Source organism: Callithrix jacchus, chromosome 7, assembly GCF_049354715.1.
Source record: "Callithrix jacchus isolate 240 chromosome 7, calJac240_pri, whole genome shotgun sequence".
Classification (NCBI taxonomy): Eukaryota; Metazoa; Chordata; class Mammalia; order Primates; family Cebidae; genus Callithrix; species Callithrix jacchus.
The window spans coordinates 126,711,171-126,733,662 of NC_133508.1; the positions used below are offsets into that span (position 1 = coordinate 126,711,171).

The 22,492-nt window shown below is 41.9% G+C and overlaps 1 protein-coding gene across 2 annotated transcripts in view; it reads right to left on the reverse strand.

Annotated features, from left to right (window-relative positions):
* GBP5 (guanylate binding protein 5) overlaps positions 1-10,988 on the reverse strand; it is a 33,698-nt gene extending 22,710 nt beyond the window's left edge. For both annotated transcript variants that reach the window (XM_009001646.5, XM_017974906.4), the window contains exon 1: positions 10,783-10,988. The gene's annotated coding sequence lies outside the window, so the exon portion shown is untranslated. The remainder of the gene's footprint in view (positions 1-10,782) is intronic.
* Positions 10,989-22,492: the final 11,504 nt, after the last annotated feature.

Genomic DNA, 22,492 nt, shown 5'->3' on the forward strand with positions numbered 1-22,492 from the left:
TTACAGAACTAACATATTTTCCAGTGGATCTTTCAGTAAGGACCCACTGGTAATAGGTGGGAGTCAAGGGGGGTCCCTTCTGAGGGGCTACACCAGGAATCAGGGGGACAAGGAAGGTTATTGCGAGGAGCGCGAAAGTCTTAGCTTTAGGTGGTCTGCTGAAGTTGAGGTCATTCTCTATTGTGTGTCCAGGGGGGCAGTCTTGACCTGTGAATGGTGAATCCAGGCAGTCAGTCCATTCACCATGATGGCCGTGGGGGTGACCAGGATCACAGTGTAGGGTCCCTTCCAGCGAGGAGTTAGGCCAGAGGCAGTGAATTTCTTCACTAGGACTTTGTCCCTGGGCTGGAAGGGGTGTATCGGCTGGTCAATGAGGTCCACTGGGGTAGGTCGAATTCTCTTGATGAGTGTGTGCACCTGTAAGGAGTGCCTGTAAGGACTTAAGGAATGTGTGGTTATGGACTTTAACAAGTATGGTGTCTACAAGTTTGGGGAGTAAGGGAGGGGGCCTTCTAAATATAATTTCAAAAGGAGTGAAGCCTTTCTTATAGGGAGTACATCGGGTACGGAGGAGAACAAAAGGAAGCAGGTTGACCTAGTTTTCACTGGTCTCTAGAATGAAGTTTGTTAAAGTCTCCTTTATGGTCCGGTTCATCTTTTTAACCTGCCCTGAACTCTGGGGGCGATAGGCACAGTGTAGTTTCCAGGATATGCCCAGGGTCTTGGCCAGGCCCTGAAAAACCTGCGCTGTAAATGCAGGGCCATTATCTGATCCCAGTGTCAGGGCAAGCTGAACCGAGGTACTAGGTCTTGTAACAATTTTTTTTATTACTACCAGTGCGGTTTCTGACCTAGTAGGAAAAGCCTCGACCCATCCAGATAAAGTGTCTACAAACATAAGGAGGTACTTATAGTTGCATGCTGGGGGCTTTATTTCAGTAAAATCTACTTCCCAGTGCTTCCCTGGGCTAGTACCCTTAAGTCTTATTTCTGCCTGACTAGTCTTACTGCCTCCTGGAATTACCCTGGCACTTTTATCACGAGTAGTAGTTTTCCTAACAATCTCATGCAAATGTGGAATGTAGTATCTGGCCCTCAGTAGCTCAGTTAGTTTCATTTGCCCTAAGTGAGTACCCTGGTGTGTGTCCTTAACTAGAGCCCATCCTAAAGCCTCGGGGAGCACAATCTTTGTGTCTGGTAGAATCTACCATCCTGTGGCGTCTTGTCGTGCCCCCTGTTCCTTAGTAAAGCTTTCTTCATCAGGTGAGTACGTAGGGATAGGGGGCTGGGTTGGGGCTGGCAGAGTCACAAGAAGAATCAGAGGTTTTACTGGTCTCAAGGCCACCTGTCTGGCTTGTAGGTCAGCTGCTCTATTTGCCTTTGCTTCTGGTGAATTTCCTTTCTGGTATCGTTTGCAGTGTATTAATGTCACTGCCTTGGGTTTCTATATAGCTTCTAACAGAGCTAGGATTTCTTCTTTGTTTTTGATGATTTTTCCCTCTGAGGTAAGATATAAATAAATGGCTCCATGTATATCCATGGGCCGTAGCAAAGGCATATCGGCTATCTGTATAGATGTTGACAGTTTTCTCTTCTGCCTAGTTCAAGGCTTTTTATCAGAGCTGTGAGTTCTGCCTTTTGGGCTGAGGTCTTGTGTGGAAGAATCTGAGCCCAAATAACCTGCTCTAGGGTGACCACAGCTGCCCCGGTGTACCTGACTCCGTCGACTATGAAACTGCTGTAACCTCTTCTGGGTTCTGCAGGGGGACGTCGGTGAGATCTGGTCACGCAGCGTGGAGGACATCTATTGTCTGTTGGCAGTCATGTATGGGCTCCTCTAGCTCACTGTCAGGCAGCAATGTGGCAGGGTTTAAAACTGTGGTTTTAGAAAACTTTATGTGAGGCTGGTCTAAAAGTAAGGCCTGGTATTGGACTATGTGGGCATTAGACATCTATTTTCCTGGAGCTCCACGGAGTAGTGACTCCACCGCGTGGGGTGCCACTAGGTTTAACTCTTGCCCTAAAATCAGCTTGTCTGCTTCTTTGACTAATAGGGCTGTGGCTGCCACTGCTCTTAGGCAAGCTGGCCATCCGGAGGCTATAGGATCAAGTCTTTTAGAGAGGTAGGCGACTGGCCGGGGACCAGGGACCCTGAGTCTGGTTGAGTACCCCTTTAGCGACCCCCTGTCTTTCATGTATGAATAGCTGGAAGGACTTAGAGATGCCAGACAAGGCCGAGGCCGGGGCCTTAGTTAAGGCTTCTTTTAGTCTGTTAAAAGCACTGTTTACAATAGCAAAGACCTGGAATCAACCCAAATGCCCATTGATAATAGACTGGATTGGAAAAATGTGGCACATATACACCATGGAATATTATGCAGCAATCAGAAATGATGAGTTCGTGTCATTTGTAGGGACATGGATGAATCTGGAAAACATCATCCTCAGCAAACTGACACAAGAACAGAAAATGAAACACCGCATATTCTCACTCATAGGTGGGTGATGAAAAATGAGAACACATGGACACAGAAAGGGGAGTACTAAACACTGGGGTCTATTGGGGGGAAAAGGGGAGGGCCAGTGGGAGGGGGAGGTGGGGAGGGATAGCCTGGGGAGAAATGCCAAATGTGGGTGAAGGGGAGAAGAAAAGCAAAGCACACTGCCATGTGTGTACCTACGCAACTGTCTTGCATGCTCTGCTCATGTACCCCAAAACCTATAATCCAATAAAAAATTTAAAAAAAAAAAAAGCCTGCTATTCTGTTACCGTCCATGTCAAAGGTTGGTCTCCTGTACAAGTGTACAAGGGTTTCACTATTTCAGTAAATCCCAAAATCTATAGCCTGCAGTACCTTACTGCTCCGAGAAATCTCTGAACTTGGCATTTGGTGGTAGGGGTGGGTATCTGCAGTACAGCTGGGACTTGGCTAGGTGCCAGTGCCCGGCTGCTCTTCTCTATCATATAGCCCAGGTAAGTAACTTTCAGTTGGCAGAGTTCAGCCTTTTAGATGAGACCTAGTAATCTAAAGTCTGTAGGGTCTTTAGTAACGACTGGGTGGTCTCTTTATAGGCCTCCTGGGTTTTTGTAGCTAAGAGTAAGTCTTCCCTGTAATGGAAGAGGGTACACCTTGGGTGTTCGGCTTGGAAGGCTGCAAGATCTTGGCTCAGTGCCTCATCAAACAAAGTGGGGAATTTTTAAAACCTTGCAGCAGAATGCATATTGGTTGTGCCCTAACTTGGGCTTTTGTCTCCCTGGACCCCTCTGCTGGATTTCTGGTCCCCGTGCGATAACTCAGGTTTCCTGGAGAGCTGCTATCACTGCTTTAGTAACTCTCTTATCTTGCTTGGCCTCTAAGGTGTCTCTATTGTTAAAAAACTTTTTGGGAAGGGGAGAAGAAAAGCAAAGCACACTGCCATGTGTGTACCTACGCAACTGTCTTGCATGCTCTGCTCATGTACCCCAAAACCTATAATCCAATAAAAAATTAAAAAAAAAAAAAACTTTTTGGGCAATCTCCAACAACTGAGCTAAATTTATTCCCTGGAACCCCTCTAATTTTTGCAATTTTCTTTTGATGGCTGGGGCAGACTGGAAAACGAAAGCTAGATTGATGGCCTGCTGATTCTCTGGGGCCTCAGGGTCAACTGAAGTATAGGTGCGATAAACATCTTGTAAACAGTCAGGGAAGGCAGCCAGTGACTCCTGCGGACTCTGAGTTACAGCCCCTACCATGGAGCAGTTAGTGGGCTTGTGGGCCACTCCTTAACCCTTCTAAAAGATACCGGTGAAAAGTGTTCAGAGCCTGGTGACCCCCCGGGGTCCCATTGGGGTCAGGTGGGGGAAAAAAACCTTTTTAATTTGGTCTTTCCCCCCCCTTTTTTTTCCTACTGTTCTTCACCCTGGATTTATGATGGCTTTCAGGGTTTCCCTTCTAATTTTGCCTCTTTCCACTGTGGTGAACAGACTCAGTAATAATTGTTGGCAGTCATCCCAAGTGGGGCGATGAGTCTGCAGTACAGATTCTAAGAGACCTGCCAAAGCCTGGGGCTTCTCAGAGAATGGGGGATGTTGAGCTTTCAGACAGAACTTACTCCCTTGTAAAATTCTAAGTACAGTACAGATTCTAAGAGACCTGCCAAAGCCTGGGGCTTCTCAGAGAATGGGGGATGTTGAGCTTTCAGACAGAACTTACTCCCTTGTAAAACCTCACCACTGCCTTAAGTTGCCTAGCCTCTCAGCACAACCCCCTCCCAGGGAACTTTTTATCTCAACAGGTTTCTAACCCGCCCCCTCTCACTATTTTAGCAGTTCCTCACATGAACCCCACCCAGGAGCAATTCTCTAGCCCCTTCCCTTCTCACAGCCCCTCACACTGGAGGCATCCGCCAGCTTGGAGGCCATAAAAATCCCCTTTGCCACGCCACGGGTGCTGTGTGCCAATTCTGGGTGGGTGCAGCCCAGCAGATTTTTCTTTGCTCTTAATAAACCTTGTGTCAGCACTTGGTGTTTTGGCCTTCTCTTTAATTTTTATTGCTTTCTAGTTATATAAGTCACTTGACAAGAAGGGGATGTGAACAAAGAATGGGCGACTCCGATTGTTTTATCCTGTTGGGGCGCCTCTTGGAGAGGAAGGACTGCCAGTGGGTGTAGGGCCCCACTGCGGGTGTGCAGTGGGGACAAGGTTTAGTTACTAGTACTGTCGAGTGGGTGCTGAGGCCTTGGTTCAGAGGGCCTTGAGTAGGGTGGAGGTTTTTCCTGATCCTCCACTGGGGTGGGGAGAATGGCTGGCCCAGAAGGGGCTTTCTTTGGGCCGCTAACATGACCTGAAGTCTAGCCTGTTTTATACAGTGTTTCAGCCACAGCGGTGTTGGGGGGATGTTGGACTAAATCTAACTATCGGTTAATGTATAGAAACTGGTCAGGGTGTCCAGGAGTTTCTGTGACTGTTTTCTATGCAGCCTGGGTAATTTTTTTTTTTGAGTCGTAGGTCCCAGTGTCAGGCCACCTAATTCTAAAGGATGACTAGTTTAGATAAAGAACAGAGTTCTCCAGGGGTTAATTTTACGCCATATTAAACTGAAAACCTTACTTTGAAGTTGGCTGTCGTGCATTGGAGATGGGTACAAGGCCGGGAGGTAGACGACCCTATTTGATTTTTCTTTCAGTTTTTGAATTTTTTTCTAAGAGATTTTATTAATTTAAGACTGGCTTCACTGAGGATTTGAACTAAAAACTTTGCAGTTGCAGGCCTTACATTTTAACTGTGCTAACAAGTAACTTGCATTACAAAAGGTTAGAAAGCTGTTCTTAAAGCTAGATTTTAGATGCAAATACTGCACCCTGAGGCAGTGTGGCCTGCCTGAAAGCCGGGTGGGGCTGGCAGCTGGCAGAGAAAGAAAAAAAAACACTTTTTGTGTCAGTTTAAAAACTGAACTTTAAGCTGCAGGGCTGGCTGCGAATTCCCTGCCCCTGCAGCTTTTGGTCACCTTGACACAGGGACCCTAAAAAGCCTTAAATTCCTGTCTCCTTATCTCTCTCTCCTTGCTCCCTTTTTTTTTTTCTTTGTCTCTGTCTCCTCTCTCTTCTTTCTCCTCTCTCCTCTCTTCTGACTACTTTTTTCTCTCTTCTCTCCTCTCTCCTCTGTCTACTCTCTCTAGCTTTCTTGTCCTCTCTCTTCTCTCTTCTGTCTACTTTCTTTCTCTCTGTTCTCTGTCTCCTTTCTCTTTCTCTTCTGTCTCTGTTTCTTTTGACAGAAGAGACAATTATTACTTTTTTTACTTTAAACAGGCAAAGAGGGGTGGCAGTTTCTTATTTAAAGTTTGATTCTCTAAAACACAGAAAAAAAACTACACTTAAGTCATTGGGAGCAGAATTTTCTCTTAGATATGGAAAAAAGAAGAATGAGGCCTCAATGATAGTATAAGAAGAAGAAAAGGAAAGAGAACAGAATTATTTCTAGAGGTGTAAACTCAATTAGAGTTTCTTGAAGTCAGTGGTTACTTAGCCAATGGAGAATATTATCTACTTCAAGAATTACAGGTCTAAACCACTGTTTTCAGCTAACAGGAGTCTAAAAAAACTGGTAAATTCACAATAAGGGCAGAACCACATATAGGATTGACAGACAAAGGATGTGGACCCCCCAGATCAGAGACCAGACTGATGCCTGCCCGGCCACACCCCCGGAGGGGTCTTTCAAGGGCATCTTGGCTAAGATGTACCCATATAACCCCCGGGCCTGGTCACTTCAGGAAGGAAGTTGGGCTCGACCCGACAGCTCTGGAGTGAATCACCGTTATGCCTTATGATGCTCCCGTGGAACCGCGGGTGAAGGCCCACACAAGCCCCGTAGCTTTTCAGCCGTGGGACTACATATATACACACTCATTCTCTCACTCACACCGAGTTTATGGAAAACAGTCGAATGCTGACACCCACTATGCCAGCAACCAGAAGGCTGCGAATGCTGATACCCACTATACTAGCTACCAGAAGGCTGATACCCACTGCACCAGCCACCAGAAGGCTAACACCCACTGCACCAGCCACCAGAAGGCTAACACCCACTGTGCTAGCCACCAGAAGCCTCAAGCAATGTCTCAGTGAGCTTGCCAGGTCAGAGTTGCAATGACTGTGTCCAGTCCCCTGACTCAGGCCCCCCTTGAACTAGTTCCCAGATTCCAGACCAGATTACAGACCAAACTTACCTCTGGAGGTTTTTTTAGGACCCTGAATAATTTTGGGTGAATGTCAGCTGGGTGGTCACTTATCCTCCATGGTGACTCTCTGGGGCCCTGGGGCAACTCAGGGGGCACCTCCCCTAGAAGCCCCCAAGGTGGGAGCGACCACCCTGGTGAGATTCTGAGATGGCTTTTGTCTGGTGTTAAAAAGAGAATAGATCTCGCTGGGGCCTCCAAATGAAGAATTTAAATGCAAGATTATAAAATTAACACTAAGACCAAAGTATGCCGAATTGCAGGGTCTTTATTGCCAGTGACCACAGAGGACGCATGTCTCTCCAACCTGTGGCCCCAAAAAGAGGGTGACAAGACTATTTTATACCCATAAACCACCTCTGGGGGTGGGGGTGAAGGGAGTCAGACATTCTGAGGGCCAGGGGATTCCATAAATCACCTCCCAGGCAGAGAGGAGGGAGCGGGTCTCTAGACATTCCAAGGGCCAGGGGACTTGTTGTTACTTTGATTCTTACTTAAGTGGTTTACAGAAGTCAAGATAAGTGTTAGTTTACACATTGTCTGGGCAGTAGTGGAATCCACAGATCTCAGTTACTTATTACAACTCTTGGGGGCCAGGGTGGAATTAGCTTGGGCTGCTTATTCTGGTCATTACTGGTAAGCAAAGGCCAGCAATTCTGGCAGTTACTGATAAGAAAAGGTAAGCAGTTTTACATAGTGAGCACTTTGCAGAGCAAACTAGCAGTGTTATTTACAGAAGCCAAGGCCAGTAGTTATTGTGAGGAGAATGGGGCAGCCATTACAACTTATTTCTGAAAAAACAGCTTTGTCTTGTATAAAATGGCATTGCTCAGGTTCCAGCTATAGCACAGATATATACCCAGTAATAGGATTGCTAGGTCAAATGGAATTTCTATTTCTAGGTCCTTGAGGAATTGCCACACTGTCTTCCACAATGGTTGAACTAATTTACACTCCCACCAACAGTGACTTGGCTAAGCAGGCTCTCTTTTGGTTCCATATGAAGTTTAAAGTGTTTTTTTCCAGTTCTGTGAAGAAGGTCATTGGTAGCTTGTTGGAAATAGCATTGAATCTATGAACTACTTTGGGCAGTATGGCCATTTTCACAATCTTGATTCTTCTTAACCATGAGCATGGAATGTTTCTCCATCTGTTTGTGTCTGTTGAGCAGTGGTTTGTAGTTATCCTTGAAGAGGTCCTTTTCATCCTTTGTTAGTTGTATTCTTAGGTATTTTATTCTCTTTGTAGCAATTGTGAATGGCAGGTTGTTCTTGATTTGGCTCTCCTTAAGTCTTTTATTGGTATATAGGAATGCTTGTGATTTTTGTATATTGATTTTATGGTAAAGAGCATCGACACAATGAAGAAACTGCATCAACTAATGGGCAAAACAACCAGCTAGCAACAAAATGGCAGGATCAAATTCACACATAACAATATTAGCCTTAAATGTAAATGGGCTAAATGCCCCAGTCAAAAGACACAGACTGGCAAATTGGGTAAAATGTCAAAACCCATTGGTGCACTGTATCCAGGAAACCCATTTCATGTGCAAGGATACACAAAGGCTCAAAATAAAGAGATGGAGGAAGATTTACCAAGCAAATGGAGAGCAAAAAACAGCAGGAGTTGCAATCCTAGTCTCTGATAAAATAAACTGTAAACCAACAAAGATCAAAAGAGACAAAGAAGGACATTACATAATGGTAAAAGGATCGATGCAACAAGAAGAGCTAATGATCCTAAATATATACACACCCAATACAGGAGCACCCAGATACATAAGGCAAGTTCTTAATGACTTACAAAGAGACTTAGACTCCCACACAATAATAGTGGGAGACTTTAATACTTTACTGTCAATATTAGACAGATCAACCAGACAGAAAATTAACAAGGGTATCCAGGACTTGGACTCAGACCTGGAACAAGCAAACCTCATAGACATTTACAAAACTCTCCATCCCAAATCCACAGAATATACATTCTTCTCAGCACCACATCAAACCTACTCTAAAATTGACCACATAATTGGAAGTAAATCACTCCTCAGCAAATGCAATAGAATGGAAATCATAACAAACAGTCTCTCAGACCACAGTGCAATCAAATTAGAACTCAGGATTAAGAAACTAACTCAGAACCACACAGCTTCATGGAAACTGAACAACTGGCTCTTGAATATTGACTGGGCAAACAATGAAATGAAGGCAGAAATAAAGATGTTCTTCGAAACCAATGAGAACAAAGACACAACATACCAGAACCTCTGGGACACATTTAAACAGTGTCTAGAGGAAGATATATAGCAATAAATGCCCACATGAGAAGCAAGGAAAGATATAAAATCAACACCCTATCATCAAAATTGAAAGAGCTGGAGGAGCAAGATCAAAAAAACTCAAAAGCCAGCAGAAGACAAGAAATAACTATCAGAGGAGAACTGAAGGAGATAGAGACAGAAAAAAACCTTCAAAAAATCAATAAATCCAGGAGCTGGTTTTTTGAAAAGATAACAAAATAGACAGACCACTAGCCAGATTAATAAAAAAGAAAAGAGAGAATAATCAAATAGAGGCAATAAAAAATAATAAAGGGAATATCACCACAGATTCCACAGAAATACAAACCACTATCAGAGATTACTACAAACAACTCTATGCACACAAACCACTAAACCTGGAAGAAATGGATAAATTCTTGGAAACTTGCACCCTCCCAAGCCTAAATCATGAAGAAGTCGAAACCCTGAATAGACCAATAACAAGGGCTGAAGTTGAGACTGCAATTAATAGCCTACCAACCAAAAAAAAGCCCAGGTCCATATGAGTTCACAGCCAAATTCTATCAGATGTACAAAAGGGAGCTATTACCACTCCTTCTAAAACTATTTCAAACAATCCAAAAAGAGGGAATCTTCCCCAAATCATTTTATGAGACCAACATCAGCCTGATAGCAAATCCCGGCAGAGACTCAATAAGAAAATATCCATGATGAACATAGATGAAACAATCTTCAATAAAATACTGGCAAACTGATTGCAACAGCACATCAAAAAGCTTATCCATCACGATCAAGTAGGCTTCATCCTGGGGAATCAAGGCTGGTTCAACATACACAAGTCTATAAATGTAATTCACTGCATACACAGAACCAAAGACAAAAAACACATGATTATCTCATTAGATGTAGAGAAGGCCTTTGACAAAATTCTACAGCCCTTTATGCTAAAAACTCTCAATAAACTAGGTATGGATGGAATGTATCTCAAAATAATAAAAGCTATTACGACAAACCCACAGCCAATATCATACTGAAGAGGGAAAAACTGGAAGCATTCCCTTTGAAATCCGGCACTAGACACCGATGCCCTCTCTCACCACTCCTATTCAATACAGTATTGGAAGTTCTAGCCGGAGCAATCAGGGAAGAAAGAGAAATAAAGTGTATTCAATTAGGAAAGGAGGAAGTCAAATTGTCTCTACAGACGACATGATTGTATATTTAGAGGACCCTATCGTCTCAACCCAAAATCTCCTTAAACTGATAAGCAACTTCAGTCAGGGCTATTTCTAAAGGGAGAACAAAGTAAAAGACTATGACTAAAAATATATTGCTGTTTTCATGAAACTTCTCTCTGGGATCAACACTTTGTTTTGTCCTTAACAATGTTAGTAAGCTATTTACGTTTGCATCGTATTCATTGTTCTTTCTCATGAATATAATAACAATCATAGTTCTTGACACTTTCATGCTGCAGTTCAAACCAGCTGACTCAGATTTTATGAAGGACAAAGGTAACTTAAGTGGAAATTATAATCCTCAATAAGTCATAAAATTGCAAAGGAAGAAAAATATTTTGAAGGCATTTCAAACTCTTAATCATCACACACATTGGTGTCTAATTCAGAAGAAGGCAAGTACAGCTGGTAATTAATTTTGCTTAGTTTTTACTGAGGTCTGATATACCACATCAGCTTAAGCTGCATCCTAACCTTTGTAGAATGTTTTTAAAACCAACCGAACCTTGCAAATTTCTTCCCCGCTTGCCCCAATCTTACCTTGCCTATAAAATCGGAAGAAGAGGTCTTTCAGAGCTAGTAAGAAGCTGCTTCTATGAGAACTTGCTAAGAGTTCGAACTCTCATCCCTTGCTTTAGCAGTGGTGTCTCATGTACTTTTTCCTCACTCAGTCCTGGGGACTTTTTTCTCCCCACCCCTTTTTTCCTGCTCTAGAAAGTAGACTATCTGAATACAAAATATGAACTAACAGAAAGGGGGATTTTTAAAAATTCTCTATAGGAAACAGAAACCAAAAATGAAATTAAGTGACTAAGCTAGATAACAATGGAAATTTCCCAACTGTTGCCTAGTGTGGACAGGCTGGATGTATTTGACCTGACTTTCTAGAAACCGCATGTTATTACTAAACAGAACTTTGATATCTTTCACAATTGTTCAAAGCATGTGGTATTTCAAAGCTAGCTTGAAATATGTTGACATTAATCACCAGTTTGGCAGTAGGTCAGGGATAAAGCTCTTACGATTTTTGAAGTCTAATGTTGTGAAATGTTAGCTCCACTCACCCAGGACTAAGTTTATTACTTTCACAGTAGGTTCAATAGCTGAGAGCTTTAACTCACAGGCAAGGACAAAGTTTTTGGCACTTAGTACACAGTGAATGATAACAAGGATATTATTTATTAGACAGTTGTAATGTCCCCTGCACAGGTTTCACTACTTTCTATGGATTCCCCTATTTTAATTCTTCCAACAAACGTTTCCTCCCAATTTTACAAGAGCTGGGACACAGAAACATTTAGTAACTTGCCCCAAATCACAGAGCTGCCAATAAATGGATCTTAAGGTTGGAACCTGAGCACTTTATTATAAACCTTTGTGTTTGCTGAGTGAATAATCATAATCATTATTGTTGTTCCTTTTTAATAAATAGATTCTAAGATCTGGACACTAAACATCTCATATTATCCTGATTTCAATCCTACAAGAGTTTTCTCTATCTTTATTTTACAATGAACAGAGTGGCTGTTAGGCTGTATTTTTGGAGGTTTAGTGCCTAGACAAGGATTTGTGAGCAAGGGACATTTATTTGGAAGGTGCTTGTAAGAAGCCAGGTAGGAGAATAGGAAAGTGAAACTGGAATGGAACAAAGCCAGTGACTGGGAACATATCTAGCAGGTTTTGCTGTGGGAACAGGAGCTCAGATCTCCTCAGATGACTCTAGGAAGCAGTGTAAAACCTGCCTCCAATTTCCCTCTTGGATGGGTTAGAAGCCTGGGGTACATTTCTTCCAACTTCCTTTCACTTCTGGATAGGGACTGGTCCTGAAAGCATAACTCCCTTGCACTCCTGATCGGCCCATGTGTGGGCTGAGAGAAAATCCTTAGATGAAGAATCTCTGATGTTTGCAGTGAGATGCCATTGGTATGTGCAAGGGTGAGTGACGAGGGGAGATGGCCTTCACAGATGTTATGGGAGTCCCATCCATATTGCCTCTATCTTATGCGAAGTTCAACCTTTCCTGAATGGTTTTTTCAGTTTTGTGGCTGGTCATTGGGTTTTTTTGTTTTTGTTTTTGTTTTAATATATACACAATTGGAAATTTTAAGCTGTGGTCCTCTCTGCTACAACTGATTTTATGATCATAATTGATATTCAAGATCTTCCCTTCTATTACCCTTTCTAGGTTTTGCTTATACTTGGCCAGCATTTCTGCTTGTCTAGGTTGCCTTCTCAGTGGAGAGACACAATTCTTCATTCTTGAGAAACAAGAAAACCTATTTCTATGCTTCAATAAGGCCTTGGTTACTGCCAATACATCTTAACAAGCCATGGGAGCACCAAGAGTATCCCAGAGAATCCTTTGAGTGCCAGCCATACTCTTCCCTGCTTCCATTACATACTATTTCCTCGCAGAAACCATAATCATTTAAGCTTGCCAGTAGATCAATCCTTTTCATTGACTGCTGGTTTGTCTACAAACATGAAATTCATAAAATGACCACGTGGCAGCTGTAGTTTCAGATTTAGTAGAACTTTATTATGATCACTGGTAGAAAAACTGCTTAACATCACCCTGAAAACTGACTGTCTAGTTCAGTGGACTAGACAATGGATCACAAATTCACAAGTGATGCAATGGAGAATACTCCTACTTTAACTCAGCTTTGGTTCCCAGGCTTATATATTCTAGCTAGCATAGAATGTCCTTTAGTTACCCATTTACATGCTGCCTACTGAGTGGCAATCCCCAACCCAGTGTACCTTAGCTTCATCTCTACTGGCCCTTCCAATTTCTGTTGGGCTGGCAACTTTTCGATAATGTATAAGGACTAGTGGATTCCATGGTTACATTTGCACTGTTGTGCCTCTTTATTGTAAAGTCAAAGCTTTCAAAACTTTCTCTAAGCTGATGTTTAGTAGGATTTTATGAGATTTCCACAGACACCACAAGTCCTTGAATAGATGCTGGGCAAACCACTCTAAACAGGGGAATATCCATACCCAGAATTTATATCAACTTCTGTTAAAACAAGTAAACAAACAAAAAATGGCCTCCTCCAGTGTGCAAAAAGACTGATGTGATTACCTTGACATCTAGTGGTCTGGTTGGTCTTCTTGAAGCGTGGTAATGTACTGAAGGCTCAATGTCAATTTTTGTTGTCTTTGGGCCAATATAATATGTAACATGTACTGAGACTGCCTTGGTGAAAGGGAGCCCAGGTTGATGAGTCCATGCAAAGGTTTCATCCCTGCCACCATATCTATTCTGTGCAAACACCGGGTAACTGAGGATAAAGGCTGGCTCAAATCTACTGGATGAGTAATTTTAGCTACCTGGTTGTTCAGTGTCTCTCTAAAACCTATATTCTCTGGTTGACATTAACTTAAGACATAACGATCCACGTACTTTAAACACCCATGCCTAGAGATTTACCTATAAACCTCTTAATATCTGATCCTGCAGTTGTGCCCCTTCTAAGCCAAGGCAAACTACATTAACCATTCTCTGCTGCTCAAGATTCTGTATATAGCCTTACTTCAGGCCACCTTTTCCTTTGCACAAATTTTCTTACCTGTTAACGATTTAAAATCTGTCCACAGAGAACATTCACAACGATATCTTTGGGGGCCATCCCTAGCTGCAGTGGCAATAGATTTCAATTTGGTTTCTATAAATAATAGACATTGGAAACTATAGAAGATAGGTGGGTAGAAGTGGGGCAAGGGTGGAAAAATTACCTATTGGGTACAATGTTCACTATATAGGTGATGGATACACTAAGAGCCAAGATTCCATCACTACACAATATAGACATGTAAGAAACCTGCATTTGTACTCCCTAACTCTATACAAATAGCATTTTATAAATAAAAACAAACCAAAAAATCCAACTAAAATTCTAACTACTGTAAAAATTAATTAGTATTAAAACTAAAAATAAAGATATTTTCAAACAAAAAAATAGGAAAACCCAAACACTGGAATTAGAACACTCACATAATTTTATGCCCAGTGTTAGGTTCTCAGGTGTATTGAAAACCTCTTGTAAAAATTTGAAAATTCCATTGGCCTCATATCTTCTTATATCCTCTGTTGATATCACCATTTCAGCAGCTTTGCACAGGCATCACTGGCTTTATATTTTTGATGCTTCTGCAATTAGCATGCCAGCAAGAACTTGTTCAACTCCTTTTCATATACAAAACAGAATTGTGAGAAAGGTATGATGCATATCGGGAGCCAGTGAGGAAATGCCTTTCCTTTTTGTTTTCTGTGTGTTCCGTTCTGATGTGCCTCTCATAACATGTTTTAGAAACCTGTGGTGAAATGGAAAAGCAGTCACCCACAGTGGTGACCAAATCAATAACATTATTTTGTTGGTCTATCCTCCTTCCTTGTTTTACTTCCATGATCCTCTATCCTGTTCCTTTATATTTTCTCTTAGGATCATTTTCTAATGAAAACTCTTTTTAGTCAGGCCTTTCTCTCAGGCTCTGAATTTGGGAGAACACAGAAAAGAAAGGTGGTAATGGAGATCCTTGCAAGCAACTCCACACCCCTTTTTTTCCTGCTCTAGAAAGTAGACTATCTGAATACAAAATATGAACTAACAGAAAGGGGGATTTTTAAGAATTCTCTGTATGAAACAGAAACCGAAAATGAAATTAAGTGACTAAGCTAGATAACCATGGGAATTTCCCAACTGTTGCCTAGTGTGGATAGGCTGGATGTATTTGACCTGACTTCCTAGAAACTGCATATTGGTATTTTAGAGTGGATCACTAATTGGCCAAAGATTAGTGATTGGCCAAAGACTTTATGGCCAATAAAGTCTTTACTGGCAGCAATAAGTGGAAAGGTGGTAACTTCCTACATGTAGGTGAACTGGAATGAGATGAAGTGGAAAATGAAGCATGGGTTATGCTGTGGGACTTAAACAGTATGGGTCTTTGGTAATTATAAGGATGTTAGAGTCAGCTGATATTTGTTAATTGCCTGAAAAGCCAAGGAAAAAGATAATAATAAGCTAAGAATGTTCCTTGGGGTACCTAATCTGCCATGTAAGAAGTCCAACTACCCTAAGACTATCATGCTGAAGAGACAAGACCAAATGTATGCACTTTAGTCGACATTCACAAATGGGCTCATTTGTCAACAAGGCCACAGACATGTAAGTGAGGCAATCCTGGCCCCTCCAGATCAGTGCATCTGTTAACTAAATACCACAGCGTCTGCAGCTGGAACCATTTGGAGCTAAAGCATTACCCAGTCAAGCCTAACCCGAGTTTCTGACTGACACAGTAATGAAATCACTGTATGCATAACACTATATTATATAACTACAATAAAATAATTTTTATTTCAAGTCCCTAAATTTTGATGTATTTATAAGTAGCAATATGTAACCAGAGCACAGGCAAGCATAATTTACCTTGACCACAATAAGAAACTAGAGCTGATTTTAACCTTTTAGAGCACAGGGCATCGCTTGTTTTTTCAAGTGATGAAACCGCAGTAGCAGCAACCACCAAGCAACCTAACCTCTTCTGCACCTCACCTCCTGCTGCACGTTGCTGCCTTCTTGCTATTCCTTCACAGGCCAAGATGCTCCCAGTCCAAGATGTTGCACATGCTATTTGTAGTACTTACAAAGCTCTTCCTTCTCATATACACTGCTACTCACTCTTCTTTCAAACTTTTCCCCAAACATCAATGGTGTGTAGTATTGTGTATGAACACTCAAATTCATAAACTTCTGTCTTCCTCTGACCCAAATTTTTATTTCTTCCTTCTTCTTTCCATAGCGCTTATCATCATCTGATATATTTTACTGATTTATCTATTTATTTATTTCCTCTGTAGCTCCTTTAGAAAGTTTCATGTGATGGGTCTTTGTACCTGCTTTGTTCATCACTATTATCTCTAGCACTTCAAATGCTACACAGCATAAAGCAGATACTTAATAAATACTGTTTAAATGAATTAACAAACAGGTGAGTGAACAAAGAACCTCTGGTCTATTCAGTATTTGTAAAATACAACACAAAGTCAAGATGGAGACTTAATTCAGTTACTAACTCTAACAGATCATCTCCCTACTGACCACAGTTCACTGGTACAATGGTGTGCACCTAAACTAAGCTGCTCAAAACTGATTAATGTTAAGAAAATTAGATCAAGAAATTCTCCTCAAAAGCACAGCAAATGAATATAGACACACCACGAAAGTAAACACACAGAGAATAAATCCAGGAGGTGCATTATCTGCCTTATAGGAGTTCCAGATGGAGGAATAGAAGCAAAAGGATTCTAAAAAATAATTAAAGAATACTATAAGAACATTATCTTAAAAGATGAATATTTATGTCTATCCTGGTGGAGTTTTCAAAGTCCAAAAATAATTAATAGTTTTTCAGTGGACTACTATTTACTTATAGTATAAGGAATATCAAACTTCTCATCCCTAACACTATAGAAAACAATGTTATAGAAATGATCTGGTGATGTAGAAAGTTATTGTATTTTATTATTATTATTTTGAGATGGAGTCTTGCTCTGTCACCCAGGCTGGAGTGCAGTGGTGCTAACTCGGCTCACCGCAGCCTCTGCCTCCCAGGTTCAAGCAATTCTCCTGCCTCAGCCTCCCTAGTAGCTGGGATTACAGGTGCACACCACAATGCCTGGATAATTTTTGTATTTTTAGTAGAGACAGGGTTTTTCCATGTTGACCAGGCTGGTCTCAAACTCCCGAGATCAGGTGATCTGCCCACTTGGCCTCCCAAAGTGCTGTGATTACAAGCATGAGCCACCACACCTGGCCAAATTTTACATAAAGAAAAATTGCCATTTGTAGATACATACAAAATAAAGATTTTTCCTAATAATGAAGAACTCACAAAGCTTATTATATATGACATTCTTGACAGAGAAATACAAAAACGTATGATCACTATTGATGGCAGCAAAAGTATGATAAAACCTAAGTAACCCCTGATAATATAATGTGTTTGGAAATATGTTACAAATGCTAAAAATACGTTTTTCTTAGAAAATGTCTATTCAGTGTTTAAGTTTCCTTGTCTGCAAAACGGGATATTGAAGTAGGTGGTCTCACTGAGAAGCCCTGCTCTGCTGATTCACTGTGTTCCCTTCCACAACTGAACTTTCTCTAGCTGGATCAGTTGGCCCCAGTCTCTTTCTCAGGCCACCATTTGTTCTCAAAGTACACTGTGACTTGTAGACAACACCTCAGCCTCTGAAGGCCAACACACTACAGTTCTGCAAGATCAACAAGTTGACTCCTACCTCATTCCTCAACTCCTATAACCCAACGAGTAGCCACATCTTATGACTTGGCTTCCGTGTTCCCCATTTCTGAGTCCATATACTGGTAATGGCATCTCGGCTTCTCACCACATCTTTGTACTTGGCCCTAGCTTGGCTAGTTTCATGCTAGCCCACCTCTGAAGGACTGGAGCCCTGGTCATGAATTCGTCTCTGAACACAACACTATGATTGCTGTACCAAGTTTGGAACTTCATAGCAACTTGTTGAATGGCTTTGCTCAAAATGCTGATGGCAATATGGACAATGAAATCCAGGCTGAGGTGGTCTCAGATGGAGATGAGGATCTTGTTGGGAACTGCAGCAAAGGTGATTCTTGTTATCTTTTAGCAAAGAGATGGGTGGCATTTTGCTCCTGCCCTAGAGATTTGTGGAACTTTGGACTTGAGAGAGAAGATTTAGGGTACCTGGTGGAAGAAATTTCTAAGCAGCAAAGTATTCAAGAGGTGACTTTGGTGCTACTAAAGACATTCAGTTTTACAGGGGATGAAGAGCATAAACGTTCAGAAAAAATTTGCAGCCTGACAATATGATAGAAAAGAAAATCCCATATTCTGAGGAGAAATTCAAGCCAACTGCATAAATTTGCATAAATAATGTGGAGCTGAATGTTAATCCCTAAGACAGTGGGGAAAATGTCTCCAGGGTATGCCAGAGGTCTTCACAGAAGCCCCTTCCATCACAGACCCCGAGGCCTAGGAGGAAAAAGTGAGTTCCAGGGCCAGGCCTGGGGTCCCCATGCTGTGTGTAGCTCAGGGACTTGGTGCCCTGCATCCCAGTTGCTCCAGCCATAGCTGAAAGGGGCCAATGTGGAGCTCAGGCTGTGGCTTCAGAGGATGCAAGCCTCAAGCCTTGGCAGCTTCTGTGTACTGTTGAGCCTGTAAGTGCACAGAGGTCAAGAATTGGGTTTTGGGAATCTCTGCCTAGATTTCAGAGGATGTAAGGAAATGCCTGGATGTCCAGGCAGAAGTTTGCTGCAAGGGTTGGGCTCTCATGGAGAACGCCTGCTAGGGCAATGTGGAAGGGAAATGTGGGGTCAGAGCCCCCACACAGAGTCCCTACTAGGGCACTACCTAGTGGAGCTGTAAGAAGAGGACCACCATCCCCCAGAATGGTAGATACACTGACGCTTGCATCATACGCCTGGAAAAGCTTCAGATACTTAATGCCAGCCCATAAAGGCAGCTGGCAGGGAGGCTGTACCCTGCAAAGCCACAGGGGTAGAGTTGCCCAAGACCATGGGAACCCACTTCTTGCATCAGCCTGACCTGGATATGAGACCTGAAGTCAAAGGTTATCATTTTGGAACTTTAAGATTTGACTGCCCTGCTGGATTTTGGACTTGTATGGGATCTGTAGCCCCTTTGCTTTGGCCAATTTCTCCCATTTGGTATGGTTGTATTTACGCAACGTCTGCACCTCCAAGTTATCCAGGAAGTAACTAATTTGCTTTGGATTTTACAGGGTCATAGGTGGAAGGGACTTGCTTTGTCTTAGATGAGACTTTGGACTATGGATTTTGAGTTAATGATGAAATGAGTTAAGACTTTGTAGGGATTATTGGGGAGGCATAATTGGTGTTGAATGTGAGGACATGAGATTTGGGAGGGGCCAGAGGTGGAATTATATGGTTTGGCTGTGCCCCCCACCCAGATCTCATCTTGAATTCCCACATGTTGTGGGAGGGACCCTGGTGGGAGAGAACTGAATAATAGGGGCAGGTCTTTCCCATGTTGTTCTCGTGATAGTTGAATGGGTCTCATAAGATCTGAGGGGTTTAAAAACAGGAGTTTCTTTGCACAAGCTCTCTCTTTGCCTGCTGCCATCCACAAAAGATGTGGCTTGCTCCTCCTTGCCTTCTGCCATGATTGTGAGGCTTTCACAGCCTTAGTGACTAAGATGTAGTCACTGTCTTAGTCTGTTTGTGTTGCTATAGCAAAATACCTGTTTTATTAACAAACAATAAGGAGATGTTTATTTGGCTAAGGATTCTGGTGTCTGGAAAGGCCAAGATTGGAAAGATGTATCTGGTAAGAGCCTCGTGTTACTTCCATTCATGGAAGAAAGAAGAAGCAGGGGTGATTATGTGCAAAGAGATCACAGAGGGAGGGAGAAAGCAAGAGAGAAGCATCAAGGAAGCTAGACTCTTTTTAACAACCTGCATCCTTAGGAACTAATCCACTCCTTCAAGAATGAAAATCTACTGGTCCCAATGGGAGGTCACTAATCTATTTATGAAGGATCTGCCCCGATGACCTAAATACCTCCCCCTAGCCTCACTTCCAAACACTACCAAAATGGGGATCAAATTTTAACATGAGTTTTGATGGAGAGAAACCATATCCAAACCATAGCAGTCGCCTACTGAAACAAAACATATTTTCTACCTCAAGCATACCATCTCAAATTACATACCCTCCCAAAGGAAATAAAGCAAACTGAGGACTGTTTCTCTTTATCTTCCTGTAATATTTGGATGCTCTCAAGGGTGGGCTGAGAACATGCTGGGCCATTGCTGATCCTTGCTATATGACTTCTGCAGTAATGATGAAGATGACCTCATCTCATGATGGTTGGGGTAATTATTTAATCTGAGAAAGCAGGATATGGCACTTTTTTTAGCCCCACTCCCAAATAGAAGACAATCAAAAAAGCACATATGGGTGTAATAGATTTTACTGAAGATACGGATATGGGAAGCCATGTTTTTCCTATGATTTCTTTGTCCATCACAATTTGAGGGAACCATCAAGCTCTCACTACACCGAAGAATATTCTCTTTCCACCTTCCTTCCTTCACTCTCTCCTCTTCCTCATTCTATCTTCTTTCCTCCTACTCACTACTTTGCTTTTAGGAGTAAATAAACATTCTCTGACAAAGCAATCTGGCATAATTTGTTATTATGTTTATTCTAGTGCTTCCATCCTTATATTCTCTCTGTCTGCTCCAACAGATATGTCATGAGCATTTCCCACTCTAAGAATGTTGGGGTCAAATGTTCAAATGATAAAACTCAGCTTTGCCTTTTATAGTATGTTATCTCAGTAGCTATTTTGCTACAGGAGAGGAGGAGACTGCATGCCAGAACAATGACAGTTGCAAATAGTGCAGACACCGGGCTTTGGAAACTCTGGAAAACTGTACCACATGAGGACAGAAGCATAGGGTTTAAATTGAATAGACATTTTGAAGACTCTAGGAAAGATCCCATCTAAGCAGCAACTGTACATGCCATAAAATTTTTCTGGACCTTGAAACACAGGTGGCCCCAATGGAAGAATGTGATATATAAAAATCACCTGAAACAGCTCTTTGAGCAGAAGCACCTGACAGAACAGTGATGTAGTTATCCTCGCATGATTTTTCATGCAGTGTGCTGCAAGTTTAGATTTTTTTTTTTTAAATCATGTTTTTGTTTCTCTAGAACAGAAAAGCAACTGATTTCCTAGAACTGAGGCTAGTATGTAAGTAGTTCTTTGTTGCTTTCAGTTTCCATCTGAATTATATTCCAGGAAATGTTGTTTAAAATAGACTTGAATTGGCCCAACAGGCTGCATTTCCGGCTGCAGAACCTTTATACTAGGTCATTTTAAAACGTAAAGTCTGAAAGCACGTCCAGTTGGGAGGAAACAAGGGAGAAACTTCATTATTTTAGACTTCCTTGTTTGTTGTTGTTGTTGTCAGGCACTCAGCTGTTAAAAAAATATTTATACAAACAGGTTTATCATTGGAAGAAGCTGAAGATAGGCCTTTTCCCAGGACTAATGTAATAACTTTGCCAACATTTTTGGCGGTCTTCAATGCATTCTCTATGCACTAGACTCAGTGATTTAAAACACACACAGATGAATTGAATTATGTCACTTTTTTTGCACAAAAGTCTAAAAATATTCCTATGGAGCTTAGGCTGAAGTCCTGTCTCCACATTACGGCCTGCAAGATTCTATACAATCTGGTTCCTGCCTGTCCATCTCTAAACCCAGTCTAACTTAGCTTCACCTTATGAACCTTCTTTCTGGATCAAACACGCCAGGATATTCCCCAATTAGGAATTTTGCACAAATCCCTCTGCCTGGCACTCGTTTTCCTTTTCTGACTAAACCAGACTCACTAAAAACTCAGCTCTGGTTTCCTCAGGGAGATATTTCTGACCTGCTTAGAATCTAAATTAGGTCACTTTTCTGCATTTACTTGTAACACTCTGTACAATTCCTTTACCATGCTTATCAGAAATTAAAATATTTTATTTGTTGACCCTACAACTTGTTAATGTCTGTCTTCTGGACTAAAAACATGTAAGAACCATGGCTGTTTTCCTGATAACATTAATGTTCCCTAGTGTCCAGCACATGGTAAGTGGTCAATGTACATTTATTGAATGATTGATTGCGATCCACGTTTAAAAGTGCTTACTTTGGCCGGGCGCGGTGGCTTATGCCTGTAATCCCAGCACTTTGGGAGGCCGAGGCGGGTGGATCATGAGGTCAAGAGATCAAGACCATCCTGGTCAACATAGTGAAACCCCATCTCTACTAAAAATACAAAAAATTAGCTGGGCACGGTGGCGCGTGCCAGTAATCCCAGCTACTCAGGAGGCTGAGGGAGGAGAATTGCCTGAACCCAGGAGGCGGAAGTTGTGGTGAGCCAAGATCGCGGCATTGCACTTCAGCCTGGGTAACAAGAGCGAAACTCCGTCTCAAAAAAAAAAAAAAAATGTGCTTATTTTGTTATCATTCAGCACATGTGACTTTGGCTCTTTGCATCCTGGCCTTTTTATCTTTAGATAAACTATGGAAATCCCAACCCAAAAATGCTCAAAACATGATTTAGTGAATATGAGCCCATGTTACTCTTGTATTTGTCACTGTTGTCGTCATCATCAGCATCGCCATTCAATCATG